Source organism: Manis javanica, chromosome 7 (genome assembly GCF_040802235.1).
Source record: "Manis javanica isolate MJ-LG chromosome 7, MJ_LKY, whole genome shotgun sequence".
NCBI lineage: Eukaryota > Metazoa > Chordata > Mammalia > Pholidota > Manidae > Manis > Manis javanica.
In genome coordinates this window covers 29,674,321-29,699,921 of record NC_133162.1, presented here as the reverse complement: position 1 = coordinate 29,699,921, position 25,601 = coordinate 29,674,321, and the positions used below count along the sequence as shown (strand labels likewise).

Here is a 25,601-nt window from a genome sequence, read left to right as displayed (position 1 = left end):
GGGTCTCAGGATCACTGACTGTTGTCTACTACTTGGATACCACCTATTTTGCTTTGTCTCTTGAATCCATTTTCTATTGCCACGATAGTTCTAACAAACCACCCCAATATTCAGAGGCTTAAACTATAAGCATCTATTTAGTTTGCTGTGGGTCAATGATGGAGGCTGGGCTCAGCTGGGAGGTTTTCCTATAATGGCTGGTTTCTTCTGGAGTGGTTGGCTTGCTGTTGGCCGATCTAGGATGGCTGTCACTGGACGGCTTGGATGATTGGGGTATATGAGATGACTCAGTTCTCTGCCAAGTGTCCAGCAGACTGGGCCAGACGGGACCATAATCTCATGGTGCGACACCAGTGCATGGCAACAAGTGCAATCATCAAGGAACGGAAACACGCAGACACCTTTCAAGTTTCTGCTTGCACACGTTTGCTAACATTTCTTTGGCAAAAGAAAATTACATATCCAATCCAGAGTCAGAGTGGGTAGGACTACAAAATTACAAGAGGATGTAATTCAGCAACGCCATTAACTGGAGCTATTAGCAAAATCAGTCCACTGCCCGTCCTCTGTTCCCAGGGTCTTTGGCTCTGCTGCCTTACTCTACTTCCTACCATCTTTGTCCTGCTCAGTGAGATGCTCATATGGCTCCCCACCCTCATCGCTGAGAGTTCTATGCTGCCTGGGATCCCATAGCCCATTTGCCAGTGGGACAACAATCTGAGTCTCACACACTGGTTCTGCCCAGGTAGACTTTTGGATATCTCCATCTAGGCTGAGCTTGCTTTTTCTCAGACAGTGACGAAGACACTGCAGCTCAGAGCCTGTCTGCTGCCACAAAAGTCTCAGAAGCCATACTTTTTAAAGCTCTTTAATTGGGAACCCCTGAATTCATGGGCATTTCTGAGCTGCTGTTCACTTCCAAGTCTTCCCTGCCCATGGAAGCTTATTGCCTAAAGGTGTGGAAGTGGTAGCCTAGCAACAGGCCAGTTACATCATCAGGTGGTTTAAGATCAGTGAGTATCCTGGCCATAGGAACCCCAACTTCCCCACAGTACCATTTACTGAGTGTCTACTGTAAGCCAGGTAGGTCCTCTGCAGCCTTTATGCTCTACACCACCCTGGACTCTGTCTTCTGAGAGGGTGTTATGCGCTGAATTTTGTTCCCCCTCAATTCGTAAGTTGAAGTCCTAACCCCTCGTATCTCAAAATGTGGCTGTATTTGGAGACAGGATCTTTAAAGAGGAAACCAAGTTAGAATGAGGCCATTAGAGTAGGTCCTGATCCAGTTGTCTGGAGTATCAAAAGAGAGTAGGACCCAGACATGTATGAGCACAGAGGGAAGATCATGTGAAGACACAGGGAGATGATGGCCATCTACAAGCCAAGGACAGAGACCTCAGAAGAAGCCAACCCTGCTGACACCACGATCTCAGACTTCTGGCTCCAGCACTATGAGGAAATAGATTTCTGTTTTTTAAACTGTCCATTCTGTGATATGTGGTGCGGCACCTGAGCAGACTGTACAGAGGGAGAGGCCCGTCTTAGATGTTCATCTGACGCCATCAGGATGCTTGGGGATAGTCCTCCCTTCAGCACTGCAGCTCCAGACCCCAAGGCAGGGAAGCGCTCAGCGGAGACAACAGTCTGTGTGGAACTACCTCCTGGTTTCCATTCTGAAGACTGAGTATGTCCTGACCTCCCTACTAATGAGGTCCTGGTCAGAGCCTACTGACTGGGGAATGTATCCTGGCTGTGACCTCTGCCTACCCAGACAAAGCTAGGTTTCCCTCAGTCCTGGCTTCTCCACCTCCTCCTGCCCTGTGTCCCCTTCTGTCACCCCCCCTTCCTCCTCCTGCCCGTGTCCCCTCCTGCCCCTCTCCTCATTCCCATCATCCCAGTTCAAGCAACTCATCTTTTCCTGGCCTGGATCCTATTGCCAGGAGAGCAGTCTGGATTTTCATGAATTTAGAATGTCAAAGCCCATTCTCTTCTTACTATCACACTCAACAATATAAACTATTTGGCCTTCCTTTCTGAAAGAAACCTTAATGCCTCTAAAATTTGAGAGAGAAGAGAAAGTATGTTTCCTTATAAGGCAGTGAATAAGGATCCATGTTAAGTTCTGAGGCAGGAGAAAGCCTGTCAAAAGAAGCATTTGTTAGATGTGGAAGCACAGTTTAGACTGGCCACTGGGATGGGCTGGCAGCTGGGGGAGGGGCCAGGTGGCTCCTGCACTGGCAGGGGTGACAGAGCCCTGGGCTGGGAGTCAGAAGACCCAGAACTGAGTCCTGTACTTGTTGAGTATGATGCTATGTGCCATGTGGCCCCCTGCTGGGCACACAGCGCCGGATACGGCAGAACACCCTGCCCTCACACGGCGTTCACTCTCAGCACGACACTGGCATCGGTTCACATCTCAGCCTCAGTCTCCCATCTCTAAGACGAGAAGTCTGGACCATGATTTCTCATGTTTTTTTCTGCTCTAGCATTCCATAAGGGCTGTCCTTGGGTATGGCATCTCCTTACATCATGGCAGTGGAAGCTCTAAAAATGGAAAGGAAGGGATGAGTCTAGAGACATTCTCAAGAGTGAACTGACTGAAGAGGCAAAAATGCCTGAGGTTTAAAAACTGAAGGTTTTTCCATTGACAAGGAAAACGGAAAGTGAGGAAAGGATGAAGATATGAATGCTCGCCCAAATTAGATGACTTGTTGGTAATTATACAAACAAAGAGATCAAAATTATGTTTTTTTCTCCAAAGAGGGAAAAATCAGCTATACATATGAAAAGGTGTGTGTGAAGGTGTAGGAATTACTCAGTGGCTATATATGCATAAGGATGGACAAGCTCTAGAGGTCTTAGCAGAAATCAGTACTGCTGCAGAGGACAGCCACAGAATGGCAGCGCAATGACAGTTGGGAACTACATATACAGTGGCCACTGTCTTTGTGTGCTGGAGGCCACAGGACTGGAGAGGAAAATTGCTGGGTCATTGCTCCATTCCTGGGGGATTTTGAACCTGAAGTGATGTCCTTCTTAACGACACAATTTTTCATTTTCTGAAGGAACTGAGTGCATCCAAACCCTAAGTACCTACCATTTAGTCAACTCAAAAAAAATTATTGCAGTACCCTAATGTTCCAGGCAACAAGCTAGGAGCCAAGGATGCAGAGATGAATAAGAGAGGGTTCCTGCTTATAAAATTAGAATAGAGGTGGGGTGGGGAGGCAGGCATGTGACAGTCTAGTGCAGGCAGCCTGTGAGTCATGCTTAAAACAGTGTTGTAAGCAAAGTGCTGGTGATTAATTCTGGTGGCTGAGCTCCGGGAAGGCCTCAAAGAGGAGGTGGCATTTGAGCTGGGCCTTATGTGCAATCTGTACCAGAAGAGGTAAGCAAAATGTAGGGACTTAAAGAAGCATCATCTACAGACTTTGGCAGGAGGAGAGTGGTAGAGGGTGTCATGGGGAGTAGCGAATGTTCTAGACCAAGGTCATGTTTAAGTTTAGAGTCGGCATGGGGGCAGGAGGTCTCCTAAGATGACTCTGAATGTCTAAGCACTCATGCAAGAACCAGATACACTGACTTAATTCAAAGCTCAGTGTGGCTAGGAGTCCAGAGGATGGGAGGTGCTTCTTTGGTAAGTGGTGGGGAGCTTCAGCAGCGGGGAGGCGAGGGAAGAGGCAGTCACAAGGCAGCAGGACGGTGTGGGAGGTTTCAGGCAGAGCTGCTCTTTTGGAAGGGTGAAGCAGGCCAATGCCGCAAAGGCGTGGAAAGCTCTGGAGCCTGGGGGACAGTGTGCTGATGAGCTGCTTAGTCAGTGAAGCAAGGAAAGGAGCTGGGATGGCAGCTGACAAGATCTGTGGGGTCAGGAGGAGGGAGGCAGTAAGCTGCCTGGGAGTTGTGAGCTCCTCACTGTGCTGCCCAGCCTGAGCCTGGGGCAGGAGGTGAGGGGCCCCAGGCTTGCCAGGATCTGCACAGAGGGGTTGTGTTCCAGCTGTAGACCTCTGGGCAGCGTGGGAAGAGATCAGACTGTATAACACACACAGCAGAGCATCTGGCCAGGTGCAGACTGCTTACCTGGCAAGTGCTGCAGACAGGGAACAGGTGTGAGCCTGACCCTCACGCTGCTCCCACTGGCTTCCTCCCTGAGGGTCTGCCTTCCTTTTCCTCCTTTTTTCCCTTCCTCTTCCCTGTTCTCCTCCCTATCACTTCCCTTCCTTTCCACAAAATGTTATCCAGCATTTGTTACATTGTACTAAGTTTATTTTCTGCATAGAGGCTTAGAGATCCTTTTAAAGAGGAAAAACTCAGACTCAGTTATAGTTACACCAGCTTGGCTCCCTGTCCAGAGTCTTTGCAAGACCCTATCTGGACCCTGCATGGGTAGGCAGGATAGATCTTGTTGGCCCTTCTGTTCTTACGCCCACTTTCCCAATTGATGATAAGCCAAAGGGAATTGGAAGTAGGGCTCTCAAGTTCTTGGGCAAAGTTTCCTCCCTGTACAAGCCTGGTTTCTTCTCAGCCATAATTATCTTTTTAATGGCAATCTTACCTTCTTGCTTCCAGTCTACTTTACCTTAATTCCTGGCCATTTCTCACAGTTCTGAGAGAAAGCTGAAGGGTTCAGCTGGGAGGATTATTAAAAATAACCGTGGCTACCACTTACTGAACACTTACACTAATACTAGGCATCAAGTTAAACAAGTAACTTTATTTAATCCTTACAACAACTCTGTAAGGTAGATATTCCCCCCATCTCCTTCTTCAGAGGAGCACACAGAGCCTCAGAAAGGTCAGGTTAACTTGCTCAAGGTCACACAGCTACTTAGTGAGAAAACCCATCTTTCATTCCAGGCCTACCTAATTCTGAACCTGTGCTAATAAACATCACTTTAGACTGACTCCCTTTAGTCTTCAAACAAAGCCTCGTGCAGTGTCGTTTGCCTGGGAGGAGAGACCAGATGGCCACTTTCCCTCCGCCCCATCTCCTCTTCCCTGAGAGCCCGACTGCCTTCGGTTCCAGTACTGTCCACTCTGCTTGCACATCCAGCATTGCTGTATTACCTCTGTATGGGGGTCATTTCATCACCAGCTTTTCAGAGCACAGGGAGCAAAGGCAATTTGGCAGCCAAAAGGACAGAGCTCAGACACACAGAACACCCGAGGACAAGGGCAAGGGAGGGAGCCACTTCCATTTTTCAGTCCTGGTGACTTTATTGGCAGGACAAGGTAACCAAGCGTTGCCAAAGCTAGTTCATCAACCTCCTGCACGTCCCTCTCCAGCGGGAGCTGACGCTCCCATCCTCATCAGAGCTGGTTGGTGTCCCAGGTGCAGCTGCTGGCTCCTGTCCTGGGTCTGCGAGTGCTGCCCCCTCTCCCTCCAAAGCCCCCAGTTTCCTTCCTTGATAATTCAGAAATAATGACTATAACCTGTACAGCTACCTGCCACTTCGAGTGATTTTCATAAGCATTTTCTCAGTTGCACATTAATAATGAGGCTCTATTCCAAGAGTGCTCTGTGGCCCCTGAAGGCCTAAACTCCATCTGAAGTGCTGATCCCCATTTTTTGCCTGGGTTTGAATCTTCATCTGTCTCCTTAACCAGGTCTGAACCCGAAGCCCTAGCTCTTGACTCTTGACAAGTAGCAGACGCTACCGTTACCTGGGAGGAAGATGGTGATGCCTCTTTAAGATACGGAGAGTCCGAGGCCTCAAGAGGTAAGGTCCTGAGTGAGGGGACACAGCTATTGAATAGAGAAGCCAAGGCTCAAGCCTGGAGTTTTCTGCACCACAACGTGCTTGCTTCATTTCTGTAGGACCCTCCTGGGCCAAAATTCACAAGCAGGATTTTGATGGTGAGGGAAGGCATATGCAAGGTGAAAAGTGTGCAGATGGGACTGGGCATGGCAAATGGTCCTGTACAGCTGGGGGCAGATGGGGCTGAGGACTTGGTGGGAATGTGAGGTCCCACTTTGAGGGCCTTCCCAGCCATCTTAATGACTTTGAACCTTATTACAGACATGGCCAGTGGGGAACCACTGGGATTTGGAGTAGGGGACAGTGCGACCATCTAATTTGGGCTTTAAGGTAGGTGGAATTTCTGAGGGACTGAATGTCTGATATACCAAGGAAAACAGTTGACACCAGTCCTTGAGGAATCAGATGAAAGAATTAAAGTTGACTTGAGTGGTTTTGTCCAGTGACAATATTGTTGGAGCTGGGGTGAATCTGAGGCTTCTTGGTCAACAGTAGGGAAGGCATCAGGAGACTTGTGTGTCCCAAGAGGCACTTGAGGCTGGCTCTGGGATTGTGGTTCTTGCCTGGGCCAGGGCAGGAGGCTTAGGGGTTGTCCATGGGGCACAGGGAGAGGATGGGTTCATAGGGTTCCCATCAGCTGAAACACCACATGTCAGGACTTCAAGAGAGAGCCATGAGGGTGGGAAAATGTACTTTCAGGCCCCAGGCCCATGGGGACAGGCACCTGTAGATTTGGGGAAAGGGTCCAGGGCTCTGGGGGCAGTGTTGAGTGGACTCCGTGGAATCTCTCCAGAGAGCCTGGGGCCTGGTCTCTAAGATCTTCCAGGGAGCAAGGGGGAGGGGCTCTGTCTTTCAACATGAGGTCCTTTGTAGGAACATACTTGGCAGATTCCAGGGTTCCAGTCCCTTGGAAGAGGATGTGGCTGAATCTCCCAGGCAAGGACTATGGCCCTGGGATCAGGCTGCTGGGCTTCAGTTAGACAATCACTCAAAAGCAGGCGAGTTCTCAGCTGGGGAGCTGGAGACATTTGGGATTCTCTCCAAAAGCTGGCCCATGCCTGCCTCCCCAGCCCACCTTCCATCACCCTGCTTCTGGTTCACTGCACTCCAGGTGCACTGGTCTGCTTTCCTCCCTTGACACCTTGTTTCCCTCCCCTACGTGTCCCTTTCCCCTCGTTACCCTGCTTGTCCTTTGGGTCTTGGCCTACATCCACTTCTTTGTGGGGATGCAGCTAGGGTCCCTTCTTGGATTTCATAGCTCCCTGTGCATCTTTATCATAGAATTTTCTTGCAGTTTGCAATTTATAGGCTTACGTGGTGTGTGTGTGTGTGTGTGTGTGTGTGTGTGTGTGTGTGTGTGTGTGTGTGGTTTTGTCCCACATCTGTCTCCTCCATGAGACTGTCGGCTTCCTGAGGGCAGCCACTGTGCTTGCTGTGCATCAGGTCTCCCCAAAGGCTGGCATGCTGTGGGCCCTCAGAAGGCTGCAGCTCTCTGGGGTCAGTGCATCCTGCCTCTGCACCAAACCACTGCACAGACACCTGTCAGGCCTGGAACTGCCCCATGCCAGTGTGGTAGCCTTGGATCTGGGAGCCAGGCAGGGCCAGAGGCTCGGGCATCAGCAGACAGACCTGGTGGCCACCACAGGCCCTGTGTGAAGATCCCTCAGGGGACTTTGGGGCCATTTCAGGGCATTCTAGGAGCATTCACTCAGTCATTTAAGACACTGACTCTTAAGCACATTTCTACCACAGTCTCCCCCAACTGACCCAAATCTCTTTTTGCCAATTTTCTCCTATAACATTATCCAGTGAGAATGCTGGAAGGTGGTGGTGTGATTATTGTGGAGAGGTTTAGAGTTTTCCAAGCAACTCTAGAGCCTTCCTTTCATTTAATACAAAAACCTATGAAGTAGGCAAGGCAAGTATTATCATCTCCACTTAACAGGAGTGGAAAATGAGATGCAGAGAGGAATGTGACTTGCCTTGGTCATGCGCTTGCAGGAGAGAGCAAGTCTGAACCCTGGTTTTCTGACTCCTGGAGCAGAGCCTTTTTCCCTGCGTGCGATGCCTCCACCGGAAGCAGTTTCACTGGGACAAACTTGTCCCTCATGCTCAGGATGCCAGTTCTTCACTGAGTCCAGGGTGCCTGTTACTGTTGGATAGAAGAATAAGAGACAGGGAGAGAGACAGTCCATTTGCAATCTTTTGTCCACCTGAATGAAACTAACACCCTGGGGGCATTCCACGTGTACCAGGCACAGGGCAGGGGCTGTCATTCTGACTGGTCTTCCCCACCTGCCATCTTTGTTACTTAAACGATCCCATGAGATAGGGCTGACGCTGGAAAACCATTTTGCAGATGAGGAAACTGAGGCCTAGAGAGTGTAAGTGACTTGCCCAAGGTCACATCACTGATAGCCCAGCTAGGATTCTACTCCTGTTCTTTTGACTCCAAGCACCCACGGGCTTTCTGTGCCCTCACCTTACTGCTGGGAAGAAGCCAGGAGAAAGACAGAAAGCAGATGGTGGGTGATGGCTGTCTTTGACCTGAGGTGGGGGTCAGCTGCTCCAGCTCTTTAGCCTCTTGACAGGTTTGCCCAGGAATTAAAAGGGTTCTTTCCACTTCTGTTCCCTAACTCTTCCCTGCACAGGGCGGGCTGTGCACAGAGACCAGAAGTTTATTTAGAAGCTTCAAGAGTGTCTGCCCCCAAAAGAGATATGAGTGAGTGACGGGGCATTTGTCAAAAGTAAAAAGCAGGAAAGAAGAACAAAGAAAAGTCAGTGTGAAGCAGCTAGAGGGAATAGGAGTCAAGGGGATAGTGGCCAGCAGAGAAAGACAGAATGACTCAGGGAGAGGGATGGGTGCCCTGGGGAGGGGTGGGAACAGGCCTGGGTTGGTGAGCTGCAATTTGTGAAGTTTACAGATAAATCTTGGTCCTTTCAGCAAAGCTTATCTGTAATGGGCTCGGCTCACTGAGGCCCCGTCTCCTGTAGACATAAATCATTTTCTAATTTATAACATGAATAATTGATTTTGCCTCTGTAGCCTCAACAATAAATCTCCCGATCACACATGCATAAGAAAATAATAATAATGAAAGCGATCAGGGTATGCTGCCATCGATTAACTGTGAGAGGGGCCACTTGACTTGCAATTCATGGTTTAAGTATTCCAGGTGGCACTGTGCCCACAAGCCACTTCTACCCCTTGTCCCTGGCCTCTGCCTGTCACTGGTGGGCAGTGGAGAAGAGAGGGGAAGGGACTGAGAAGGGAGGGAAAGCTAGGTCTGGCCACAACAGGCCAGAGTTGGGAGCAACTCAAATGTCTCCTCAGTGGTTGTCATTCATTCATTCAACCACTGTTCCCTGGGCGTCTCTTGCTGGGAAGGCCCTAGGATAGGTGTTGTAGGGCAAAGCAAGACCTGGTATTTGGCTTCAAGGCACTTGTGATCCAGTTAAAGGATGGAGCTGGCATATGCAACTTGGTGTGCTCAGGTGGCTCTGAAGGAGAAAGGGGCTTTCACGCTTGTGTCGTGGTCCTCTTCAAGCCAGGAATGCTGGAGGTGCCCTGACCCCTCCCTCCCTCCTCACTGGGCCCTGCAGATCCTGTCTCCACAGGCCCTGGGACCCCCACCCCCTCATCTCCACTTCCCCACTACAGCCTGGGTCAGGCCTCCACCCCCTTTCTCCTGGCATCGCGGTGACCTCCGAAAGGCTGCCCTGTAGCACTCTTGGCCCCTTCCCCTATCCATTCTCCCTTACCCAGTGAGTTTTAAAATGACAGGCGGGCTTTCCCACAGGCCCTCCAGTTCAAGCCTCCCGCTCTACCCTTCTCTTTTCTCCTCCAGCTTCATCTACCATGATTCCTCTCCCCTCTGAGCTCGATCCATATTCGAGTTTGTAAAAAATTCCAGAGGTGTCCTGTTCCTCTTTCCCACCTCAGAGACCTTTCATGTGTGTTTCCTCTGCCTGGGCTGCTTCCTCCGCACCCCTGCACCTGTTGTTCCATCCTTCAGGTCTCAGCTGCAGCATTGCGGCTACCCTAGACCGGAGATTTCCCTGGCAAGCACTCCTACCACACCTGGAGCTTTCCCTTCATGTCACGCATCACGTTGGGAATTTCCTGCTCAGTATTTTTCCTTTCTGTTGATGATAAAGTTCAGAGGCCAAGACCCACACCTTCTTTGTTTTCTGCCACTGTTTCCTCAGGACACAGTATAGTGCCTGACCCATAATAGAGTCTCAGTGAATGTTTGTTGAGTGAATAAACAGATGACCTTCCTGCCTCAAGCCTATTTCCTCTCTGGATTGGCCTGCATAGAATACTTTTTTTTTGCAGACGTCATGGTCAGATTATCCTTCTGTTCACAAAATTGTCATTTGTTGCCCAGTACTTGTACAGGAAGCCCAAGTCACCTAGCCTGACAATGCCTGACAATGGCAATCTGTCCTGCTCAGTCACTCGGTCTTCATAGCTCATGAGTCCTCTCAGTGGGCTCTTTGCTCACTTACTGAAATCTTACTCATCCTTCAGGACTTGTCTTTGATGCCAGCTCTATTATAGCACTTATTTCCCTGCTTAAACCCTCTGATGTTCCCCTTGACTCTGGGAGGGAAGGGAAGCATTGAGGAGTTTTAGGAGGAAGAGTGATGTGGCCAGACTTGGTGCTGATTGTTCCTAAAGCTTCATGGGGGTGGATCAGAGGGGGAGGGACTAGAGATGGGCAGGCCTTCGCTCTGAACCGGACCCTGGCCCAGCAACTCAGATCCAGGGCGCCAGGGGCTCGGTGAGGGCCTCACAGTGATTCATCACCCGACTTAGATTTACACCCAGTCGATGCCAAGGCTGCTGCTGTTTTATCCACTCAGTTATGCTGCTAATCAGGCCCCCAGGACTGCGGTTTCCCAGCTCCCTGGATCCCTGGCCTGAATCCCAGGGTCTCCCTTACAATGGAGCCTAAAAATAGAAGCCACTTTTATAGTGTAAGGGAAGAGGCAAAAGACCCAGGCAGGGTTTCAATAGACAGAAGTGACACCTGGAGGGCTCTCTGGGGAGCATGGAGACTGACCCCGGAGGCTCTGAGAGTGAGAGGGCGCAAACTGTCTCCCCCACTTACAACTTCTCTCCTATGCCTTTCTTGGCTCTGAACCCATGCCTTGCCCAGGCTCTGTCCTCATTCCCAGAGAGGGCTTGCATAGCCATCAAACCTACACAGGACATTAGAGAGAGTTAAGGAGCCATCAAACCAAAGCCAGTGGAGAAGAGGAAGGGGGTATGGTGGGTGCAGGGGTGGAGATATTGCCCTGGGTGTCTGAAGTGACTGGCCACTGTCTTGAACAACACAGCTCTTTCTGATTGACCATCCTGGATGTTATGCCCCCACCCAGAGGTCAGTGGATGTATCCTAGATGAGCCTGCATGCCAGGAGAACTGCATCACACTGTCCATGGAAAGTTCCAATCCTGGCAGTGGATTCTAGACGTTACTTTCTTGAACCACAGTTTCTTCATATTCACAATGACAATTTTGAAAAGTAGTAAGGTTTTAATTGTAAACAACTGAGGTATAACTCACATACAATAAATCACACAAATCTTAAGCATACAGCTTGATGTATTTTCACATATGTGTACATTTGTGTAACCATCACCTAGATCAAGATACAGAGCATTGCCAGGACTCTGCAGGGGTCCTTCATACTCCTTCCCAGGTAGTACCACCCACTAACTCCACCCCTGCTTCACCAAAGGTAACAACTATTTCTGATGTCCGTAATTACAGATGAGATAGATGTATTTTTTAAATTTATATAAAAATCATACAGTATGTGCTCTTTGGTGTCGGGATTATTTCCCTTAGGAAAAGGGTATTGAAAGGATCAAATGAAACAGTCTGTATCAAAATACCTAGTATGGCACCTGCATACAGGAGGCACTCCATGAACAGACAAGGAGGCATGCAGTGGCTTGAATCAGAAAGGCCTGGCTTCAAAACTAGCTCCATACCACGGCAGCTTTGTGCATTCTAAGTCTCAATCTTCCCATCTGTAAAAGGGGATAATAATTGCTACCTCATGGGGCTGTCATGGGCATTAAATGAGATAAAGGAGGTGTAGTATCTGGATGGTAAGTGCTTGATAGATGACTGTTCTGTACTCCTCCCAGCCATGGTGCTGGAGCCAGAGCCACAGACTTTCTTCTGGAAAGCCAGTTACTTTGCTCTATTCCAGTGATTTTCAAACTGCATTCACTGGAGACTCAGGATCCTGCAGTCATGAATCAGAGGCTGAGGGAAATGGAGAGAAGAACAGGGGAAGGAGAAAGTTTAGCAGATGGGATCTGGGTTTCCTCCTCCTGATCAACCACAACAGCTCTGCTGCTGTCTGTTTGATTAAGGCAGGGTTGGTGGTATTTGCAAAAAGGGTTCTGCCTCTACAAAAGGTTGGAAACCCACTAATCTATAACCACAGGGTATTGCTCAACATGCCAGCCAGATGTTGTATAAAGGAGACAACAAATGAGAAGATATTCATGCTGATTGGTTAGACCTTCCTGAAAACCTCTCCAGACAAATGCCCTACACCCCAGTGCAAGGACATTGAAAGATGCAGCCAGAAATGAATAAGGCAGTTCCTTTCTTTCTTCCCTTTTTTTTTCCTCCTCAAGTATAGATTGCTTTTAAGGGACATCTACATTTCTATTTATTTTATAAAATGTAATTCAAGAATAAGGTAAAAATTTAAAATAAAATCTTTCAATGATTGAGATAACTCTTGGTACCAATTTCATAATAAAGTCATCTCCTTACTTTACATCATTGCAAGGGAGGAGAAGATTATTCTGTTTGAACACTTAGTTTGTTCACCAGGCTTAATTCTGATTCACCATATCCAAAACTCAAATCTAGCCTCAGAGGATGGAGATTTACTGACTAGGATGCCAGCTGAGAATAGGTTGCAGGCACATCTTTGAACTGGCATTTTGCTTTTCAAGGTGAATGGGAGAAAATTCATTTGCATAGATGTATTGTAGTATGAAATATCAGCCTCATTATTTTTGGTCATACCTCAAAAATAATAGCAGTGCTTGTTCTCCTGGCCTCTTTTGCTGCAGAGAACAATATGGACTCCATCCCCCACTGATCCTGATGAGAGGACTCATAGTCCCATTTCATGAATAAGAAGATCAAGGCAAACTTAAGTTCAGATAAGGAGTTTTTTTGTGTGAGGCTGTGAATGTATTAGGATCTCAAATACTAAACAGAATCACTAAACAAAGACACAGGGGCAGAGGCAGATCATGGGATCTGAGCAGGGACAAATGTGGCCATCAGGAAACAAGATGTGGAACATGGGAGGGGATCAAGCACAGGCAGTTACACACCAGGTGCAGACTGAGAGCAGGTATGACCACAGGAGATGCCAGCAGAGGAGTGAGGAGCTGGCCTGCTGGTATCTCCTCCTGCAGCTGGCAGTGGGTTCTATGTCAGGCCCAGGTGCATAGCCTGTGCTCTCTGCAGTGTGTGTATGACCCAAGGAGAGAGCCGCCGAGGACTCCAAGGCGCCTGGCTTCCAAGGTCTGCCCAATAAGAGGTGTCTCACCCTGAGGATAGGTTTACTGTATGCAGGCCATTTAATCCTCCCAAGCAGTTGGGCAGGCTTTGGAGATAATAAAGAAAGAAGGTAACAGTGGGTCTGCAAAGCCTTTAATACACAGCATTAAAGGGTAATGGGAAAATCGATGGGACTATACAACAGGGTCACCCCAAGTGCCAGGAGGGCTGTCATTAATGGGACAGTTGGCACTCTAGCCACTTGCAAGGCTGTTGGGCAGGATCCCAGACTGACCTCTTCAGAGCTCAGATGGCCTCATGGACTCTCCAACTTCCCACCTGGATCAGGACACTAAGGCACAGCCTTCTTTTCTCCCTTGGGCACACCCCACTCTCCTAACCCTGGCCAAGTGACAAAAATAGCTACCATCTCCATCTATTGGTCATTTTCTATGGAACAGGCTCTAGGCTAAGAGCTTTCTGAATTATTGCATTTAATCCTTACAACAACTCCACAAATTAGCTACTATTACCATAGTTTCCATTTCATATGAAGTAAAGTAAGGTCCAGAGAGAGACATGGCCCTTGATCATTGGCTAGGACAGAGGGTGGGTGGATTAGCACTCATCATAGGATACAAGAGCTGGAAAGGGTCTCACAGAATATCCGGCCTGACCCCTTAGGACAGAGAAGTGGAGTAACTGCACAGAAGAAAATGTGCGATTGGAAAGCAGGTGTCCTACCTTTTAGTCTTGTATTCTTTGTCCCCATTATATCATCTGATCATTTCCATCCACAAAGCACACACTCCACTGGCTTTGGACTTTGGAGTCATTCATTCTAATTAAAAGGTTGGTTATTTAGGAATTGTTTCAGTTCAATGTGAAATTTCTAGTGCCACCCACTGTATTCTGGGGAAGGGGCTGCTGAAGAGCAAGAAGGTCTGGTTATTGTTCTTAAACACCAGTGGCATCTGGCTGGGGAGAGAAAAATACACAGACCTGAAAAACAACCTTAGAATAAAAAAACAAACAAACAAATAAATGTGAGCGGGTATGATGCCAACCAAACATACTGAGCCTCAGGAAACTAAAAGTGAAGGAAGGTAGGCTCAGCCAGAGAAGGTGGAGTTTAGACTGGGTGGTAAAAGGACAGAGGGATCAGGAACAGAGGAAATGAGAGGGAGTCGCATGTCTGATGGTGGAAACCAGGTAAGCGAAGGCCTGGAGGCTGGAAAGAACACAGTGTGATATGCTGGTCCTTCAGGAAAGGAGAATTCGTGCGGCAGAATCAGAGGCAGTGGACTAAAGACTCAGGGGGAGGGCAGTGCTGAGTCAGTGTAGATGGTTAAGCAAGGTAATGTAAGATGACAGCTGCAGGTTTAGAAAGATATAACTGATGTCAGCCATCCTGGACTATTGGAAGGTTGGAAGGCCGAACTTTAGCTAGGAAGGTAATGAAGGAAGTCTTCCAGTCATGGAGTAGTGATGGTAGTAGGGGCTAGTGTGGTGGCCAGAAAATGATCAAGGGGTGAAGCCGTGAGGGGTGCAGTGAAGGGCTCACTAGGGTTTGGTAAGGGCTGAACCAGAGAGGGGGTCAAGTGGAATCTACATGTTTAGGCCTGAGAAGCTTGGAGAGGATGGCAAACTAGGTAGTTTGAGAACTGAGTTTGAGAATTGGGGAGGAAGGGAAGGGAGAGAGGTTTGGGGAGGAGGGATATCAGGGCAGACACAAGAATCCCAAGGTGAAGGGGAGCAACGGAGAACAGGCCTTTTCTCTTGAGGACCGTTTCCCTTTGAGCTTCACATTGGAGAGGCAGTTCCGTAACAGTTCTTCCCATTGTTTCTTCCTGGTTAGCCTACCTCCAGTGCACTTGTTCTGTGAATCGCGTGGAGTGGGGTGATGGGTATGGGTTGGGGAGCCGGTCAGGATTCTGTCCCTCATCAGCCTTCACTGGCCTGGAGCCCTGGGCAAGTCATGGAAGGGCAGCAAAGGGAATAAGACCCACCTCATGGCGCGGCCAGGCTCAGAGGAGAAGCACGCGAAGTGCTTACCCAATTACTTACACTCATATGCTCGATGAATGTTACCTACTGCGGTTGCCAAACCAACTGTAACATACCACACAGTTCAAGTTCTCAAACCACCAAAATGTTCAGCACACACGGGGATTGTTGAAAACAGGTGGATTTGGAGGAAAGGCTATTGGATTTACCAGGAGAGTCAGAGGCTGTGACTTGTTCATGGTTAGGGCCAAAACAGCATCTTGTCTGAGTCTCCAGAGGGGCTTGTAGAACCCTCAGTGTCCTGGCCTTCTGCAGACCTGGAGAGCAGAAGCTCAGGGGCAGGGATTGGAGCTATGTTTTTAGAAAGCTCCACAGGTGATTCTGAAGTAAACTGAAGTCTGAGAACCACATTTTATCTGCTAACAAGAACCTTCTGGCAAGATCTCTAGTCTATGTGATCACGACAAGGTGATGGGGAGCTCGCTCCCCCACTGACCAACCCATCCATCTCCTTGAAGCAAATTTCTTGTTAATAAGGTCCCTCCCAGCCTCAGACTCTTTCAGAGAAAGGGGAGGCAGGGGGAGAAGAAAAGGGAAGTCGAGTCTGGCAGCAGGGAAGAGAGGGAGGCTGAGAGAACAGGGGAGGGCCTGAGCTGGGGGGCAGAGGGTGGTGGGCCCCCAGGCCAAGGGGAAGGGGCAGTGGAGCTTGCTCCCTCCCAGTGTGGCCCATGCAGGGTTATTAGAGGAAAGAAGAATGAGTTTCTGCATCTCGGTGGAACAGGGCAAGAGTCATCAGCAGACATTATTAAAATCCTTTGTGAATGACACTTATCACTCTTCATCAGCAAAGCTCTGTTTGAAAAGGAAAATCAGCTGAACAGGTGGGGACTGTCCTTTCCCTCCTCCTGTGAAAGAGCCCAGGGCTGCCTCCTGACTAGTATGGGGCCCACTGCGGCAGGAGAGCGACTCTGGACCACCAGCGTCCTGGCACTGTGTTCACAAGGGGCCCTTTCCCCTGCCGCAGGGAATGGGTGGGTGGCTGCAGGGACGGCACCAGACACTGGGGGGACCAGGGATGACTAACTGCTGCACAGGGGCCCTGGACGCCCCAGAGACTGTCTGGGAGGGGGGCTGCAGCATGGCTGCGGGGGCTGGGCCTGATCTGAGCCTCAGGCTCTTCCCTGGTCTCCCAGTGCCTGCTCTCCCCTCCTCCCCGCTGTCCGCCCTTGGACCAGAGGCCTCTCTCCTGATCATGTCACTCCCTTATTGACAGAAGCTGAGAAATTGCCCGCTGTGGCAGGAGTCCATCCATACACCTTAGTCCATGCCGTTAGCTCAAGGCTTTTCCCAGAATGGCCCCAAACAGCCCTGCAGCCCTATATCCGCACCCACCCCGGCTCCACCCCCACTAGGCTGCGGGCAGCACCAGTCGCTATTCCCAAATCCATACTGCCCTTGCCTTCTCCCTCCTTTTGCTCAAGGCAGTTGCTCTGCCTGTAATGCCTTTTTACTTCTTCTCTGCCAGGTGATCTGCTTCATGGCCCAGACCAAGTGTCCCCTCCTCTGGGAAGCCCTCCCTGACCTCTCCAGGAAGAACTAATTATTTTCTTCTCCAGGCTCCCATGGCAGGCATGCCACTGTTTTACCAATTACCACACTATATTCTAGCGGGTTGTAATCCCTTGTTTATATTTGTCTGTCCCCATTATAGGGAGTAGTAGCAGGAAGTGGGGGAGGGTTGTATTTTGCTCTTCTTTGTATCCTCCACAGAATAAGACATAGTTCTTAATCAAAATACTGACTAGCATGTATTGATGGCTTATTCAGTGCTTGGAAGGTCCTTCTTATACATTATTTCATGGAATCCTCCAAGTTACTGAGCCCATTTCACAGATGATGAAACCGAGGCTTGAAGAAGTGAAGTGACCTGTCCAAGGACACCTGGCTAGTATATGGCAGAGCAGGGACTGGAATCCAGTACTATCTGAATGAATCTCCCCCTCTTTGCCCTGCTCCTGCTTCTTAGTGACAGCAGCCCCTTAGGTAGACTGGCAGAGGGACCTCTGGTCTAGATCCTACGACACATCCCACCAGTTCAGCCCCTTCCCCATCTCTGTGAGCTCAGGCTTTCTCTGCCTCCAGGGCACCATACCACTTGCCCTGACATCCTTTGTCCATTTTCTGCCAGACAAAGCTTTCTTCCAAAGCCCTAGAGAAAGTTTTTTGTCCCCTTCCCAGGAGAAGCTCCCAATTACTTGGCCACTCTCACTGTCCTCAGTCCAGCAGCTCTTTTGGCCATCCTGTCTCCAGTCCCCTCCCCGGCCCCTGCTGTACAATCAGCCATTCAGCTTCTCTTCCCAGCATCTCAGTTCCCTGTGTTCCTCTGGCCTCTGTCTAAGCCCTGAGAAACCTGCACCGGACAGTGTTCTTGTTTCTACCCCCTGGTTTCAGATAACTCTGGAGGCGGACGGAGCCCTGGGCAGTTTCACAGCTTCTTCCTTCACTGAGGCATTCAGGAGTGGCCCCTCTCTTCCTAAACTCCAGTTTTCAAGACAAACTCTGATGTTACGACTTTGTACTCTTTCTGAGACTAGCAGCCGAGTTTTTTCAACTCTATAGGCCCCGCAATCCCTAGGCCAGACTGTGCGCCCAGGTAGATGCCCGGTGAGTGGTGAATGAGTGACTTCATGGAAAACACCAAGAACATTCCAAGACTATGTTCTCAGACATGCCACTCTTCATCTTAATATTCTTATCCTTACATCAATCTTCTTGTTGGTCCCTCTGGTTCTAGAAAGGATGGTATCAGCTCTTCTCTAAACCTGGCCCCTTCATCTCCACTGTGCCCACCTTCTTGGGTAGCAACTGTCCAACTGCTCTAGGGCAGGCAGTGGGCCCTGATGGTCTCCCCTTTACTGCTTCTGGGATGTGAGCATACTAAATGAACCCCTCTTTAGAAGACCAACAGAATTCATCTCATTTCCACATTCATTTAACCCAAGGTAAGAAAGCACCAATCATATACTAGTACCTGCAATAGAGAGGAAATGTGGTTCAGGGCCACCCAGTGGAGTACAGTCCCTGGTGGGACAAATCACTCTGTCTGTTTTGTTCACTATTGGTTACCTAGTGCCTGGTACATATTTGGAACTCATTAAGTATTTGTTGGGTGAATAAATGAATGAATGAATGGTATTTATTATATTTTTCTGTTCATCCCAGATATGTTTTTCTAACATCACTATCCTACTTCTTTTACTCCAGGGAACTCTGCCCACCGCACCTCCCTCAACCATCTCTCAATGGCTTCTCATTTCTCATCATCCCATGACCTCCAGTTCAGTAGCACCCCTCTGAGGACTCCAAAGCTTCTGCTCATTCACTTCTTTTAGTGAACAACTCTTCACCTCTTCAGCCTCTCCCCACCTCCCAATTTCCTGGGTCCCCTTCTCTGTTTTGTTTTTGCTCACTTCCCTATAAAGCCGGAGTCATCATGAACCATTTCAGCAGAGAAGGTGGCCAGCTCTCAGCGACCTCTGCTCTCCCAACCCACCACCTCACCAGTCTTTGTCTCTGAAGGTCTTCTCTGCAAAGGGAGGTTGCTTGAGAGTCCTGCTGGTGAGCACCACTACAGATGTGTGCTGGCTAGCTTCAGCTGCTTGACAACTCTTTAAAAGATATGTATTTAAACAATTTTTCAAAGGGGAAAAAATCTCTTCACTTCTTCACACGAACTGTTTATGGAATTCAGTGACCTTTTATGAATCATATCATTGTATAAGCTTCATATTCCAGGGTAGAAATCAACTTATCCATCCTATTTCATACTCCGCCTTGTTCACCAAATGTTTTTCTGTGTATTCTTTCTCATGCATTGACAGAGACTCATATTCATCATTTGAAATGGTTATATAATATTCCATCATAATCATGTTTCATAGTTTGCTTAACCATTTGCCATTGTAGAGCATTTGGGTGGTTTCCAGGATTTTCCTATTATGAATAGGGCAGCAATAAACATCTCTTTGCAAATAGAGGGTATTTTCTTTTCAGTTATATTCATGGTATATACTCCCAGAAGAGGGAATATTGGGTCAAAGGCTAGAAACACTTTTATGGCTTTTGTTGTGAGATGCCAGACTGCTCTCCAGAAAGCCTGTGCTAATTTGCAATTCTCCAGTCCTTTTATTCATGTTTTGTAGCCTCCCCATGAATTCCTCCAGGGGTTGTTCCAAATCCTCAGGGCCTGCCTGGGGAACCCAGTCCCCCTCACCGTCCAGCGGCGATTTTACTGAGAAAGTTAGAGCCATGTGTCCCTGAATTTCCTCCACTTCCTTCCATATCAACATTTCTATTTTCATGCTGGCTCCCCTCCTAGGCTGATCTCTGAGGAAGAGGTGTCCAGTTTGCTCTTGAAACAAACCTCCGTGACTGCATACTTGAACCTCATTCCCTCCTGTCTCTTTGAAACCATGCTGCATTAGTCATGCCACTCTTTTCATGTCATCCATCTCTCCCTCTTCTCCTGCTCTTTTCCCACAGCCTGCAACTATCAAGTCTCCTTTTTCCTAATTGTGCTAAGTACTTTCCCCTTCTCTCCCTGAATTACCCTCATCTTTCTTCACCATCCACCTTTCTGGAAGAATGATTTATGTGTCACTTCACCCTCTATTGGCCCCCATCTTACAGCCTTGAGGGAATCTAGTATGAGGGTGAAGTTAAAACACAGAAAACAGCAGAATCTAGAGAAATGAAGCATAATGGATCCATGCCTGAAGCCCACTCTACTGGATTTTTCAGTTACATGACCGTGAAGAAATGGAAGTTCCTATGGCCAGGATCTTCCCCTGACCTTAAACTACTTGATGATGTAATTGGCCTAAGGCTAGGCTGATGCTTCCACACCCATTGGCAATGAGCTATTATTGACTGAGTCACTATATAAAGAGCTCCACCCAGTGCTCTGGGCAGAGGCAGAGATGGACGTGGATTATGGAACTGCAGACTGCTGGATGCAGATGTGATTCTAGCGCTCGACCTATTGCCGTGAGAAAAAAGTCAGGTATAAATGCTTTTAGCCGGAGAATATTCCATTGTCATTTCTCTGTCTTATCGAATCCATAGTGAACTTGCCCATGGCTGAAACCCTCAGGCAAGACAATGATTCAATACAAGTTAAATTACTTGTATCATTTAAATCATAATGTAGGGCTTTCTGTTATTTGTAGTTCAAACATACAGCCATTATAGCCCTCTTCACTGTTCTCCTTTTATACTCTCTCATCCGTTCCAAGATCGCATCTATGTGGATGGTTCCTTTACACCCCTAGTTAACACCTGCCTCCTCACCTCCAACTCCAACACTGCTAGCTTTTTGCTGAGTGGCTCTATGTGGTCTATTGAGCTTGAATCTTATAACTTAACACCAAAATTTCCACCACCACTGCCCAAGTCAAATCAACCTTACTTCCCTATTTCCCTACCTGATTATTCAGTTGCCTAAATTTAAAACTTTAGAGCCATCTATATAATTCTCTCCTTTACATCCCACAGCCAGTCAATTGCCATAACCTCACACTTTTGCCTCTGGCTATATCCTGACTTTAATTACCTCTTTTTCAAATTGACTATCTTTCTACCTTCTGGGTATTCCAGTTTCTGACCACCCTATAGAACAGCTTTTCAGAAACACCTTCCTTAAACACCAAAGCAAACAAACATTTTCAATGGTTTCTCAATATGTTTCAGATTTCACCCACTCTTTCCATCCTAAATTTAGTTCTTCTACTACAAGTTTTTTCCCTTTATCTTTCCAGTCTTATAATCTCATTACTGTCTCATTGGTCCCAAGCTACAGCCAAACTGGGCTATTTACTATTTCTTCCACACCTTGCTGCTAATGAGATGAATCCCACTTAGACCATTTTTCCTTCATATTTCATTTACTGAACTACTACTCATTTCCTTCAGATTTCATTTATTGAACTACTACTCATCCCTTAAGATTCACCTCAAAAAACACATCAATAAAGTATACTTCTGTTACCAGTTGAATGTATTATGTTTTCTTGGTCCTTGTCTTCTTGAAGCAATTATTTCAATCAAGAGACAGAACAGTCTTAGTGGTGGGAGTTTATTAAGCAAAGTGAAAGTACACTATCTAGAAGGGTGGGAAGCAGGCTGTCTGGAAACCAGCAAAACAGCCCTGCTATGAGGGTTAGGGTTGGTTTTTAAAATGGTAGAAAGTCCCTCCCTGCATCTTACATCCTTTAATTGAAATGTTGATTGACTTCTTCCTAGTGCGCATGTGCTTACCCTTAAGTACCTAAGCAAAATCCACAGGATGGGGGGATCAGGAGGTGGGAGTGTGGGGCGACAAACCTGTAATGTAAATTTATTGTAATTACAGTACAATGAAACCTGAGGTAGCTCTAGGTCACCTTCTGGGTCTTAGTGCACCTGTGGCCAAGCTGTATTGGTGGTCTGGGACCCCTGCTGGACTTTTTACATCTTATTTGCCCCTCATAAGGCAAGAGACTGAACCATAAACAGGAGGGGATTTGGGTGTGTTCTGCCATCTGGTGACAAAGGGGTAGGTGGAGAGGGAGAGGACCTTGTCCAGGACAGGACAGGACCTGCTCACATTTGCCTAATTACCTGACACTCTGATTTCCCTGAAAAAAACATTTTCTTTTTTGAACTCCTACAACTTGTCACCCTTGTATCACTTATCAGAACAGAAAAGCTGACTTTTATTTTTGAATCCCCTAAGCACAGAGCACAGGGCCTTGAAAATAGTAGGTGCTTGGTAAATACTTGTTTAATCAGCCTGAATTAAGGGAAACTTTATGGAGATGAGATGCTACAAGAAGGTGCCTGAGAAGTCTTATTCTTTACTTGCAGATTCACTAGAACCTCTTTTTTCTTTTCCTTTCTTATATTCCAGCTAGGGATTTATCAAGTCAACACATATTTATTTAGTGCTAACTATGTGTAAGTTAACACTGGAATCTGGAAGAAGCTGGTTTTGAAATCTTACACACTGAGATGGCTCAGAGCTATGGGTCTCAGAGCATAGTCCATAAGGATGTTACTGGAAGCTGAGGGCTGATTTACCTTCTACTATCAGTATTTAGTGCTAACTCTGAGCTCTATAGCTATTAAGGCTAGTGAGGGAAAAAAATGGACTAATAGTCCATAGACCTGAGTTCTGGGCCTGGATCTTTCACTAACTAGCTGTGTGACCTTGAACATGTCTTTTAACTTCTTGGAGACTCTGTTGCTTCTTTATCTGTGAAACAATACAGTCAGACTACAATGTTTCTCAAAGTGTGGTCCTCAGGATACTTGCATCAGGTTCACTTGAGTGACTTTAAAACACAAGTTCCCTAGACTCAAACCAGTGCTACTGAAAAAGAATCTTTGGAGACAGGGCTTAGGGGTCTGCATGTTAGTAAGCCCCCCTGTTGATTTTTATTCACATGCAAGTTAAAAACCTCTAAGCTTTAAAAATTTCCAAGTTTTCTTCTATTCTAAGATGTAGGTGTTACTGGATTAAGTACAGTTTAAGTTATTTTTGCAGTAATGAGTAGAATGGATGAATGAGCAATCCAGAGGGCATCTTGCCTTGAAGGAGCATCTATGGAGAGAAAGGTTAGAGGGCCCCTGATCCTCAGCCTGCTCCCAGGCCACAGCCCCAAGACAATGCTGCAGCTGCTTGCCTGTCTGCTGCTTGGCCTCCTTTCATATCCCTACATTGCTCTCTTTTCTCCTTTTCCCTTCTTTTCCTTCTTCTCTTCCCTTCCCTTCTTTTCTCTTCCCCTCTCTCCCCACTTCCTCCTCCCCTGTCTTTCTTCCCTCAGTCCCTCTGTCCCTCCCTCCTTTCTCTTTCTTTCCCCCCTTCCTTCCTTCCTCCTTCCCTTTTCGTTTTCTTTTCCATTTCTTTTCAAAATCCCATTTGTACCTGGATAAATACATCATTAGCAGTACCTTCACTTGCACTTACCTAATACACTTTTTTCTCCGTGAAGTCTTTCTGGCTCCCTCAATCAGATGTGAGCATTTCCTGCTCAGAACTCTCAAAATACTTTGAACCTCTCTTATGCCATTAATCATACTTTGCCATGTAATATTTCTAGGTCTATGCTATTGTGTATCCCTGAGGAAAAAGGCTGTTTTATTCATTTTTATTTCCCCCTTCTACAGTGCCTAGCATGGTGTGATTCATATATTGATAAAAATTCACATTTGCTTAGTATATGCTGGTTTATTAGTCATTTTCATGGACATTACTGAATAGTAGACACTGAATAAGTATTTGCTGAATGGATCAATGAACAAATTCCTCTGTTTTCCTTATTCTAGTCGAGCTTTTCTTGTCTCCTGTCCAAGGGGCAGGGCTACTGAGCTTAGAGTCAGAGGCTTGAGTCTGAAAACTTGTTTTACCTCTTAATAACTGGATAGTCTTGGATAAGTTGTTGAACCTCTCTGAACCATTATTTTATCTGTAAAGTACACATACCAATTCCTTATTTTCAGGTTTGATGGTGATGAAAATATCTGACACATAGCAATTTAAAAATATTAGTTAATGGAAATTTTTCCCTTCCCCCAATCCTTCATTTCCATTAGAATGTCCCTGAGGACAAACACTGGCTTTTCTAATTCTTTCTCTCCAGATTTGTGTCTTGGTACACTGCATACAAAAATGTGCAGAATACATTTCGTGGACTCTTAAAAATAGTCAGTGTCATGACGTGGAACACATATGGAAAACACTCAAACTGAAATGAACAGGCTATATTTGTCAGGATTCATGTAGCAAGGTTCATAAACCCCAATTCAAAAAAGCTTCCGGAAAAGAAAAAGAATTTATTGACTCCCCCAGTTGGGAAGTTCTAGAGTGGGACTGACTTTATGCACTGCTGCTCCCAGGGACTAAAACACTGAAGTCATGATGCTGTCTCTTTCTCCAGCTCTAAGCACTGCTTCTGTGGCTTCATTCTTAGGCAGCATCTCTCTAGGTGGTGGGAAGCATGCCTACTGGCTTTCAGACCAAAAAGATCACAATTTATCTTTGTGTCTGCATGCATAGCTCACAGAAGGATTCTCATTGATCCTGCTTGGGTCCTGTGCCCACATCTGGACCAGTCAGTGAGTTCAAAGGAGGTAGTGCTATGGTTGACTCAGCCTGGGTCACCTGCTCACCACAAGGCCCGTGGGGAATGATGTAGTGGTCGACAGACCCACAGACCACAGGAATGAGGGAGAGGTAGTACCTCCCAAAGAAGGGGTGTTGACAAAGTAACCTGTTCAGTGTATGAGTAGAAAATATACCCTTTCCTATCCTTTATGCTTAAAACTGCCTGCTTAGTTATTTAAAGGGCCCAGCTTCATTTACTCGTTCATTTATTCATTCACTGTTATTGAGGAAGATAAAACCATTTTGAGGTCTCTAAGCCCCCAGCCCAGGGCCGAGGGTTGGGGTAAAGCAACGATAAAATAACAAATGAAGACTAGCCTTGAAAATTCTCTGAGCAGACAAAAACCACTGTAGTCATATAATCTTAGCTTATTTTGTAAAACTAACTTGACCTGGGTCATTTCTTGCTAATGCTTCTAAAAATTATAAGCATAACTGTTCCCAAAGTTGGTATGAGGTAACCAGTGACCAATTCCCTATCATTTAAGAAAATTCTAATATTATAACCAATCACTGTGAGGAATAAACAGTCACTGCTTTCTCACTATATAAACTGTTCTATAACAATATATCCCTGAGTCACATCCCATGTTTTGGTTTGAGTGCTTCTGGTACAAGCTGTCCTTTTTGGTATGTGTACAATAAACTTTCACTAATTACTACTTCAGTGATTCACTGGTTTTACTACTCTCATTTCTGAACTTTTGGTATTTCATGGTGTCAGAAAAGGGATCCAAAGAAGACCCTGAATGACTCTGAGGCCAGGGAGCAAATAGGTGCTGGCACCCACAGGACCATTGCACTCACTGCTCCCTTGCTAACTCTGAAATTTGAGGGTAAGTCTTTCTTAGATCCAAATTCTACTTTCTTTGCATTTTGAGCTCTCCAACTTATTGTGCATACCTGTGTTTTGTATATCGAAGCTTCTTGGTAAGTCACCCTATTATGTTCAAAAGGTGGTAGGGGATGGTGGTGGGGGCAGGTGATTCCCTGTTAAAAACAGCTGTTGGAAAACAGGGCCCCTCACAGGTGAGGGGAACCTAAAGACAAAGATGGATTTCACCTGGTCTATGGACCAGGATCT

At 47.1% G+C, this 25,601-nt stretch overlaps 1 long non-coding RNA gene across 2 annotated transcripts in view; it reads left to right on the top strand.

Annotated features, from left to right (window-relative positions):
- Positions 1-25,601, top strand: part of LOC108396933 (uncharacterized) — a 40,481-nt gene that overhangs the window by 10,261 nt on the left and 4,619 nt on the right. The window contains exons 3-4 of one of the 2 annotated variants that reach the window (XR_005060644.2): positions 5,605-5,717; positions 18,580-21,331. This is a non-coding gene — a long non-coding RNA (uncharacterized lncRNA). Of the gene's footprint in view, positions 1-5,604; positions 5,718-18,579; positions 21,332-25,601 lie in introns of those variants that run through there. The other variant, XR_005060643.2, reaches the window with a different exon arrangement.